At 45.6% G+C, this 10,638-nt stretch overlaps 1 protein-coding gene across 1 annotated transcript in view; it reads left to right on the top strand.

Annotated features, from left to right (window-relative positions):
* The first annotated feature begins 6,820 nt into the window (after positions 1–6,820).
* Positions 6,821–10,638, top strand: part of CLIP2 (CAP-Gly domain containing linker protein 2) — a 125,396-nt gene continuing 121,578 nt past the window's right edge. Inside the window, exon 1 of the mRNA XM_034752210.1 lies at positions 6,821–7,233. The gene's annotated coding sequence lies outside the window, so the exon portion shown is untranslated. The remainder of the gene's footprint in view (positions 7,234–10,638) is intronic.

Here is a 10,638-nt window from a genome sequence, read left to right as displayed (position 1 = left end):
TCTTCAGTGGGAGTGGGATTAGACCTTCCAACTAGAACATACTTTAAAAATATAGTTGTAACACCGACTGGCCCCATCCATACTTGGGGTCAGATTTTCAAAAGAATTCAGCACCCACAATTGGGGCTAGATTTTCAAAAGAGATCGGCTCCCATCAGGCACCAAAGTCAGTGGCACCCAACGTGCTGAGCGGTCTTGGAAACGTGGCCATAAGTATCGCAGTGGGGGCTGCTGGGTACTAGAGAACTTTTGAAAAGCTGGTTCTTGTTTCGGTGCCAAATGGGAGCTGAACCCTTGAAAGTCTGGCCCTACCTGGTCAAAATGCGTTGGAAACTGGTTTAGCTGGAGCTATGTTTAAGTTCTGCTCACACTCTTCTCTTTAACTTTATTCCTGGCCCAGCATGAATCAGGCCTAAGGCAGTTTCCAATCCCAAGAGCAGCAAATCCTTCCCACTCATCTAGATCCAAAGAATGAAATGCCTCGTTTTTTGGAATCATTCTTTTAATTCTACTTTTCCCACCAATGCCGGAATTTGTACTTTGCCTTGCAGTGCAATATACTATTTATAGCTCCAGTGCAATTGTATAGGAAGAGCTTATGCTGTCATTGCTACTGCATCAATGAGCTGGTGGGAATGAAATAAGTGCACAGAGGAAGCAGACAAAGTTATGCAACATTTCCAAATATGGTCATTTCATTTTGATATTCTCTAGACAAACAAGTAGATTTCCACCCCCAACCGCCCAAGTCACAATCACAGGAATATATATTCAGAAATATGAATGTTTAAGATTCACGGGGATCTTTTGGGCTCACTTCAGGAAGAAGAGAAGAGCAACTGGCATTTTTCCCCATACTGATAGCCACCCATGGCCGCTACTTAACATAAACATTCTTTTAAGAGCACTTGTAGTTGCAAACACACAGCCTGTAAGAATTCAAACCCGCCACTTCTCATATTATATCAGATCAGGCCCCTGTGGCCTTCCCTCACTCCAACATACATGTGTTCAAGTGGTCTTTCAAAGATCCTATGCCACATTCTCTCTCTCTCTCTCTCCTCTCTCTCTCAGAATGATGTAAACCAGGGGTAACTCCATTGAAGTCAGGGGAGATGCACCAATGTAAAAGATTGGAGGACACCAACAGAGCAGGGAAGAACTTGCAGCGTCCCATGTAGCAGACTACTGTCATCAGGGCAAATCTCCACCCACCAAACTTTTCTCATTTTGGCCTTTGGTAATTGACGTCAGCAGAACTAGCCATCAGAACTAACTTTCATTCAATGACACTTGGGCTATAGGACCCTAAGGGTAAGAAGAAGGGTAGGACTGTCAGGAGAGAAGTCACTGGTGGGGAGCAGAGTGTGGCTGAGATGTCGTAGTTACACTGGTGTAAAAGTGAAAGAAAAGAGGAGTGCTTGAAATTGTTTTGGGGTGGGGAAGTCCAATTAGGGTGACCAGATGACAAGAACAAGATGCCGCCGAAGCAAAAACAAAAACAAAAAAATGCTGGAGTGCAAAATATCGGGACAAATGGCATCCCGACCATACATCGGTCGGGACGTGGGACAAACAACTAAATATCGAGACGTCTGGTCACCCTAAGTCCAATAGGGTTAGGGTGGAAATAAGAAAAATAGCAAAGGATTAAGAAACAAAAAGGAAAAAGGAAAATGTTATAATCAAACAAATGCAAAAATAGAAAATAAAAATCAACAAAATGGAAAGAGCTGAAAAAGCCCCCGAGACAAGATGATTAGAACAGATTTTGAAGAGTCTTGGGTCGCATTCCTTCCCCCTTCCTTTGTATTCTCCCCAGTTAAGCCCCAATCCTTCAATTGGATTCATGTGGATGGACCCTGCCCATGGTCCTACTGCAGTCAGTGGACTCTGCATGGGCACAGGGGTCTGCTCACTCAAATCCAATTGCTGGATGGGGGACATGGATTGTGAGCTCTGAGGCTGGGATCCTATGCAGTTTATGTGCTGCACCTAGCCATGCTTTGGGTGATGTAAAAACAACAATACATATTGAGGAGATTTGAATGAATTAGCAAATGTTGGACCTGGTCCAGCAAGAAGTTATTCACAGGTCCCCATGTGAAGTGACAGATCCTCCCCTCCCCCTAAGAACACCTTGCACCATCAGGGCCTTAGAAAGAGTAATCCTCTGAAGTAATGACAGATTCATTGTGTTTCAAGACATCTCATCAGCCCTCCTGGTGATTTGATTGAGGATGTGCTGAACAAAAGAAAAAAAAAATAGGTAAGAGTTTGCGTCCATTTCATCTCTGCTTCCCCCATTCATAGCTATAGCAATATAGATGTCATGCGTCTGCTCTTTTCTTTTCACTGTGTGTGTGCGTGCACTGAATATTCCCTTGGTTTCTATGTTACTTTGTCTGTGTAACATTTCAATCTGTCAGAACCATTAAAAAAAATCCAACCCTGAAGATTTGCAGTGATCCCAAAAGCTAATGCAAATCCAGTCACTGAATCAAAATAATGTATCAGTCAAGCAGAGAGAGTTTTGACTACCTATAAAAAGCCACGTTTCAAAACAAAATGTACATCCCATCACTTAAAGCTCAAGGCAAGTCTATGCTAGGAGGACGGTTAAGGCAAATGCAATAGGCTAGAAATGTTCGTTAGTCAGAGGCCCTAGTCCTGCCAACATTTATGCATATAATAGCCTCATTGACGCTACTGGCACTACTCACCTGTGTAAAGTTAAGCAAATGCGTAACTATTTGCAGGACAGGGGTGCTCTGATTCTGATTTGGGGTCTGCTAGTGCTGGCTCCTGTACTTATGTAGAGCCCCATTGAACAGGGCTGTCCAGAAAACAACAACTCTGTTTTGCAAAAAAAAAAAAAAAAAAAAGTCTGAGGTTTCAAAATTTGTTTTTGTTGCAACAAAACTGAGACCTTCCAAAATGTTTTGTGAAAAAGCCTGCCCGAGAGATTGGCTCCGTAGCCTGCTGGTTAGGGTGCTCACCTGTAATGTAGGAGATGCAGGTGTAAGTCCTGCCTACAGATCAAGCAGAGTAGGGACTTGAACCGAGGTCTCCCAGCTTACCTAACAACTGTGCTATTGGTAAATCTGCATGGGGGGGATTTCCATTCTGTCAGCAGAATTTCCATCCTGGACCTGAGAAATGTAATCAAAACAGATACATTTCTGCAAAACCTCTTGGTTTTGACAAAATGGCATTTTCAGTGGAAAAAGTGTAGTGGAAAGTTTTTTGAGCAGCTCTGTGTTGAAGTCAATGGGCCTGATTCTCCTCTCACTTACACCAGTTTTACACTAATATAGACTAGTGTGAGGGAGAGGAGAATCTAGCCCACTGGGACCCCACAGGTTTTCAGGGATTCCGAGTAGCGGATCCCAGTTGTAGGATCAGGGCTCTAAATTGTAAATTCCTTCAAACAGGGACTGTGTCCTCCTATAAGTGTGGACAGTACCTAACACAATTGGCTTCTCATCCTGGTTGAAGCTACACTAGTGAAATGCAAATAAGAATCACTTTGATAGATGGCTGTTTACGAGAGGAGCTCTCAGGAGTACTGGAAGTTTTGCAGGAGAAAGCAAAGTGCTCTTGTAACTCAAGTCGTCCGCTCGTGACATGCAAAAACATTCAGGAACATACCAGCTCCTGATGTACTTGCCTTTAAAACAGGCTTAGCAGAATTCAGTTTATTTTTAAGCATTTTTTCCTATTTTTATCTACTTAAATGTTCAGAGTTGTGGGAAATTATGGGGGGCAGTGGTCAGACAGTAATTATTTAATGACAGTAGACGCTGAGATTCAAAAAGTTAAAGCTTTAAAACCATTAAAAACACAAATTATCAACATCATTTATCAAAATACATAAAGTCAAAGGCCTTAAAATCAAACTCTAAGAGTTCTCAAGCTGCAGTTTTTGTACTTTACCTGTCTGCAAATTTTGACTATTCTTGATGGAAAATATTTTTTCTTCAGTTTGTGTGCGCATCATGAAAATCAACATTTACTGCTAAAAATCTAATCCTTCCAAGCCCTACCTTTAAAGCATTTTTAGATTAAATTAGTCCTGGGACCTTGTAATAAAATGAAACTGGAGTGAGGAAATGACATTCAACCACTGTGCAGACCACAAACTGTTCTCAGACAAAATACAACACAAAATTTGCTGACCTTATATGCTGTAATGGAGAGAGGACTGTAAGTGAAATTATATATATGGAAATTTTAGTACCAAGACTGAAATATCATATTAAAATATTTCATAAAATTGTGCAATTGACCTAAAATTTGAATCCAGGGAGGTTACACAGGGATTTATTTAAGCTTCATAATACTAACTAATGACCATCTTATCCGAAAGCACATTAAAAAGAGAGGTGACATTTTCAAAGCTCTTTGTGCATCTGAATCCCTGAGGTAGCTTTGAAAATCTCTTATCTAGCTTGTCTAAGGCCTTGGCTACACTGGCAATTCACAGCGCTGCACTTGCTGCGCTCAGGGGTGTGAAAAAACACCCCCCTGAGTGCAGCGAGTGCAGCGCTGTAAAGCACCAGTGTAATCAGCGCCTGCAGCGCTGCACGCGCGCTCGCAGTGCTGCAAGCTATTCCCCTCGGAGAGGTGGAGTACTTGCAGCGTTGCGAGGCGGCACGACTACACTCGCGCTTCACAGCGCTGCCATGGCAGTGCTGTGAATCCGCAAGTGTAGCCAAGGCCTAAAGCACTTTTCGTCAGTAGATCTCAAAATGTTTTGTATTATTATCCCTGTTTTATAGATGGGGAAACTGAAGCACAGAGACAACAAGGGGTCCGGTGGCACCTTAAAGACTAACAGATATATCTGGGCATAAGCTGAAGAAGTGGGTATTTTACCCATGAAAGCTTATGCCCAAATAAATCTGTTAGTCTTTAAGGTGCCACCGGACCCCTTGTTGTTTTTGTGGATACAGAGTAACACGGCTACTCCTCTGATACTTGAAGCACAGAGAGGTGATGTGACTTGCCTAAGGTCACCCAGCAGTGGCAGAGCCAGCAATAGAACCAAGGACTCGAGTTTGTAATGTAGGCCTCTCTCCACCAGGCCACAGTGCCCCCTACTTTGCTGCACCCACCACTGTAATACAGTTATTTGGGGGTGGAGGGAGGGGGCGGGATATGTAGCAACTTAACATATCAGAGAAGAAGGGCCTAGGAGTCAGATGACCTGGGTTCTGAGTTTGAGCAGGTTTTTTCACCTCTTTCTGCTGGTTTCCCCACCTGTAAAATAGGACATGAGAATAGTTGCCTGCCCCACAGGGCTTTTTTCAGGCTTAATTCACTTATGTTGGTAAACTCCATTGAGATCCTTGGAGAAAAGATGCTGTGGGAGTGAAGCATCTTGGGATCTCTAATGCTGACTTCTCATCCAAAAGAGTGCACCTCTAGCAGCACAGAGATACCCCACACCCGCAGAAGCACTACTTTCTAGGGACTCGGAGGGCAAAGTGCCATTTCCTGCAGCACCTACCTCTGCCTTGCAGGTTTGGCCAGCCAAGCAGCAATTCAGCTCAGCTGTGCCTGCTTACAGATCTGAGGGCATCAGCATGGTGATAACATAGCGAATGGCACATCTCTTACCAATCACAAGCTGCAGGTGGTACCTTTTTACTGGGCTCTCTAGAAACACTCTAGTTAAGTTCTCCAGAGCCAGACTGTCTTTGTCAAGCCACAAGGTATTTCCTGCTTCCTCCCCCTCCTTTACACAAATAAATAATAATGATCATCATAAGTTAAAAAATACCCAGAAAGTTCAATGTAGTTTAGAAAAACCCGCCCTTGAGTTAACTGGAGCAAAACCGAAATGATGAGGAAAGGGGGCTACGTGAAGGTCCTTGAATGATGGGTCTCTTAGAAGGACCAAGCATCTCTGTTGAGTGGGAGGGGAAGTTTCCTCCCCATACCACCCTTTTTTTAGGGGCAGAGAGGAAAAAGTATTTTAAGATCAGAGCTGGGTGAAGCTAGGAGAGTTGGGGGGAATTTGTGGCAGAGGGCTGTGACCCTCTAGGTGAGATTAGGTGGCCTTCCAAGTGGGTCTGGGACTACTTATTATATTTTTGCAGGGGAGACTGTGAAATTCGATGACTTTGACAGACTTTCAGTTTGATTCTTATTTTTAGGGGAGAAGGGGGGTGTTTGAACCTGAAACTCAAGAGGCATAACGTAGCCCCGAGCAAAGCCTTTAAAACAAAGCACAGAGCCTACTGAGGCTTCGGTGACTCAGTACAGCTGCTTGGCCTACGAGGCAGTTTTAAAAATGACTCCCACTTACGATGGGGGATTTTTTACAATGCATCTCTCCTGCATGGTAATTAATAATTGTACAAAGAGCACCTTGCCTTGGGGGATCTCAGAGTGCCTCTTAGATCTCATGCATTCAGCCTTGCAACACACCTGTAAGGATTACCCTTGTCTTTCTTGATAGATGGGGAAACTGAGGCAGTAAGCACTGGAGAAGTGATTTGCCCAAGGCCCCTCCGTGCATCAGTAGCAGAGCTCGGAATAGACTCCTTGCCCAGGTCTTCTGATTACCTTGGCCTCTATCCCTCATTCCATTAAAAACACATAGGGCACTTTAAACAAAACCCTCACTGAAACTGACCTGTGGAGATTTCCTCCTCAGCTGCCTGCAGGCATTGTACGGGGGTCTACATTTTCCAGCCTCCCGCTCGCTTTTGTTGCTGGGCTCAGGCCTGGGAAACGGGAAGATGAAGGTTTGTGTGCAGCTCTGACAAAAACAGCTGGAATGCCCCTCCCTCCCCTGCTCCTTCCCCTTTTGTTCCAAGCAGGCGGGGAAGGGGGATTCGCAGAGCCCGGCGTTAGAGACACACTGACTGCGCCTCTCCAGTAATAGCCATCACCTTGCTAGGGAGCCGAGCCAGCCCCCCTGACTGCAGTGCCTGCTCCCCTCCCCATGGCCTGCTAGGGAGAGGGGGGAGAATCCGCTGTACGGTCCCTGGGCTTGTCTGGCGGCAGCATCTTCCAGCTCTGGCTGCATCGGTGTCGTCAATTCCCTCCTGCTCCGGCTTCTCTCCCTCGCCTGGATGCAGCCAGCGTTAGCCTGAGGGAGTGGCAGGCTGTATTCCAGAGGGCTGCAGCCTCCGGCTAGGGCTGGGGGGGCCAAGAGGGGCTTGCAAACAGCCTGGAGGGCTCCTCCACAGCCCCCCTGCAAGCTGGATGCTAAGGAAGAAGGTAAGAAGGGCCTGGGTTGAGGGAGGGTGGAGAACACAGCAGCAAAGGGGATTTGGGGGGCTCATCATGCAAGCCCAGGCTGCTCTAGGAATTATTGTGGGGCTGTTCTCTGGCCCGTGTTATGCAGGGGCTCAGACTAGATGACCACAATGGTCCCTTCTGGCCTTGGAATCTATGAGTCTTGAGCCAGCAACAAAGGAGAGGGGGGAATGAATGAAGCTGGTGCGGTTCCCTGTTGGAAAATGCCAGGGGTGGGGCGCTGAAGTCTGGCATTGCATCTCCTTGCTACAGGATTGGGCATGGCAAAGCATTGTCCTGGGGCCGGGGAAAGAAAAGGGCACAGTCCTTATGGTAGGCTGGGTTTTGTGCTAGGGATGCTGCTGCCTGCTGCAGTCCCCTTTGGCTTGGCAGTGATTAAACGTGGAAGGCTGTGTGTGGTGGGGAGAGACTGTTAGAGGAGCTTTTTGTTTTGAGATGTGCACTCCGTCCCTACCCCCCCTCTCTCCCTGGTACACACCTGAACACAACCAAGACTGCAATCCTGGCTTGATTTGGATTGTAACCTCCACACATGGGTGTCGGCTTGACAGTAAGGATATACACACGCTCACAGAATGGCTCCATCCTCTCCTTAATTCCCAGCAGGGGGAACAAACAGGGACCTGAAACCAGAGAGATGGGAATGACATTGGCCGTCATCATCTATTGCTTAACTCGATCAAGTTCTGGTTTGAAACAGGAGCTGGGTTTTTCTTTTGTGTGCTGGCTGTTGGATTGCGTGGCACTCTTTGGCTGCCGGGCTGGGCATCGCTGCTGATTTCGGGTTGTCTCATCATTTAGAGGTTGGCATTGCTGTGCTACAGGATCTGTTTTCTTCTTGTCTGTAGCTGGGAAATGCCATTCTAAACAAGGGCAGACTGGAATGTATTGTTCGTCTTTCTATAGTGCTGCAGGAGTATGTGGTACTTCATATAAATAATACGGCACAAAGGTCCCTGCTCCTGGCAGCTTCCGTTCCAAACATTAGGAAGAGGCTAATGGTGCATCTGGACAGGCCCCATAAACGTGAGTAAGCGAAAGGCAGAGGCGCCCGTTATCTTTAGGTATCTAGGCTGGTCGGAGATGTGTTTGGAAACCGCTTGAAGACAAAGCACTATGTCAGTGCTAAGCGCTGTTTACTGTTCTGCTGATTGTCAGTCTAGTAGGCCTGTGAACCCCAGCTCAGAAATTATTCCTGCTGGGATGAGTGTCAAGTTTCATCAGCCCAGCCTGCATTGTTGGAAAGGAGGGTTTTCTCGGGGGTGACTTGCATTTTAAGGGGTTTTAGATTTGCGGTGTCTGCCCTAGCTTTTGCTCTCTTTGCTGTTAGGCGACATTCCTCTATCCAGCTGCGGTCATGAAGAGCCCCTTCTAATCAGCACGCTTCAGCCCGGCCCTGTCATTGCTGGGGAGGAGCTGCCTGGCCTGGTCTTAAACTTGGGTCTATTATTTGGCAGTTTAAAACAATTGCTGCCTGCTGTTAAGCTGCTTGAATGTAATCCATTTCTATTAGCCAGGCCCAGCAAGGAGCAGGTCTGCAGTCAGACAGCCGTGCTCTCCCCAACCAATGTCACTGGGCCTGGCAGAAACTACTCAGGGTGCAGGACTTCAAATGGGCAGCGCGGAGGCAAGCCACAGGTTAAATTGTTAGCAAGAGCCATTATAAAAATGCCAATGACCAGCCGTGTGAGGGGCTGAGCTGTGATCTTGGAAGGCTGAGGGCTGATGTTTCGCAACGAGTGTAAACCTGTATATTCAAAGGGACACTGTAGTGATAAAAATCATGGCCTGGATTATCTGCTGAGGCCAAGATTCAATTGTGTGTCCTTATATTCTGCTTGGCTCTGTGCCGTCTCCGGGCTGGGGGGCTGTTCTAACCCAGTGGCTCTCAAACTTTCCAGACTACTGTACCCCTTTCAGGAGCCTGATTTATCTTGCGTACCCCCAAGTTTCACCTCACTTAAAAACGACTTGCTTACAAAATCAGACATAAAAATACGAAAGTGTCACAGCGCACTACTACTGTAAAATGGCTTCCTTTCTTATTTTTATCATCTAATTATCAAATAAATCAATTGGAATATAAGTATTGTGCTTACATTTCAGTGTCTATAGAGCAGTATAAACAAGTCATTGTATGGGATTTTAGTCTCTACTGACTTCGCTAGTGCTTTTCCTGTAGCCTGTTGTAAAACTAGGCAAATATCTAGATGAGTTGATGTACCCCCTGGAAGGCCTCTGCATACCCCAGGGATACATGTATCCATGGTTGAGAACCACCTACGCCACCTGGCAGTGGTCCTCAATGGACTACTTCTATATTAAAGCAATGTGTTAGCCCAGGCAGAGAGAGCTAGGCAAGAACGTGGCTTGTTCTTGTTCACCTAGTTGTTAGAACTTGGTTTGGCCTCCTTCTCAATGGTCAGATAAAAAGTATTTATGTAAACCCTCTATGACCTGATTTGTTTCAAAGGTGCTGCCCACCCAGAGCTCCTGTTGAAGTCAGTGGTGGTTACTGGTAGGGAGAGAGAATTTTTATTTTTTATTTTTTACTGCTTTATGAGTTTTTTAAAAGATGGCTTGTGAGTCTGTGGTTTTTATTTCTTCCCCTGACCCCTGCACTTGTTTTTTACATTAGAAATTCAGGTCTTCTTTGTCCTAGAGGACTCTATGGTCGACACCAGCCAGGATTGGGGGCCCCACTGTACAGGTAGTACTACACAAACTCAGAAGAGATGGTCCCTGCTTAGACAGTGAAATGATGACATTGCATGAGTCGAGAGAGTGAAAGCTGAGCTGTTGGGAGAGGAAGGGAATTGAGTCAGACAAAGCTTTGTGTGTTAATGCCAGTGTAGCTTCATTCATTAACTAAGGTTTTGAAGAAAAGATGTCTTGGAAGCTTTCAGCTCCTCTATGTTTCAGTTGAGGTGTGAGAACTCACAATACACATGGTCTGAGACAAGTAGTAGTTCTTCCAGCAAAACGAGAGAAGACCAGAGTTGACATTTCTAGTATTTCTAAGGTAAAAAAACCAAGCATGGGGAAAAAACGTCTTTGAGGCCTTATAAACAAAGACTCAAGCCCACTTTTAAATAGAAACCATCGTGGGTCACTGTTAGTGTGGGCCTATGATGTAAAAACCTAGTTTTTTCTTCACCAGCACATCTGCTCCCTGTTTGTGTTCAGAGCTGTTTCTGCTAACTAGTGACACACGTAATTTTTTATTACTGTTTACTCCTCTTAGCCCTGCAGAGCCAACATAGCTCAGAGAGAGTGGTCTGGATTCTATTCTAGCTCCCTCCTCATCTCCAGGATTGTTAACTGCTTTATTACTTACAAATTTATTTGGGCATAAGCTTTCGTGGG

This window comes from Trachemys scripta, chromosome 18, assembly GCF_013100865.1.
Source record: "Trachemys scripta elegans isolate TJP31775 chromosome 18, CAS_Tse_1.0, whole genome shotgun sequence".
NCBI classification, from domain to species: domain Eukaryota; kingdom Metazoa; phylum Chordata; order Testudines; family Emydidae; genus Trachemys; species Trachemys scripta.
The sequence above is the reverse complement of the archived record's forward strand: the minus strand, read 5'-3'. Positions and strand labels throughout refer to the sequence as shown.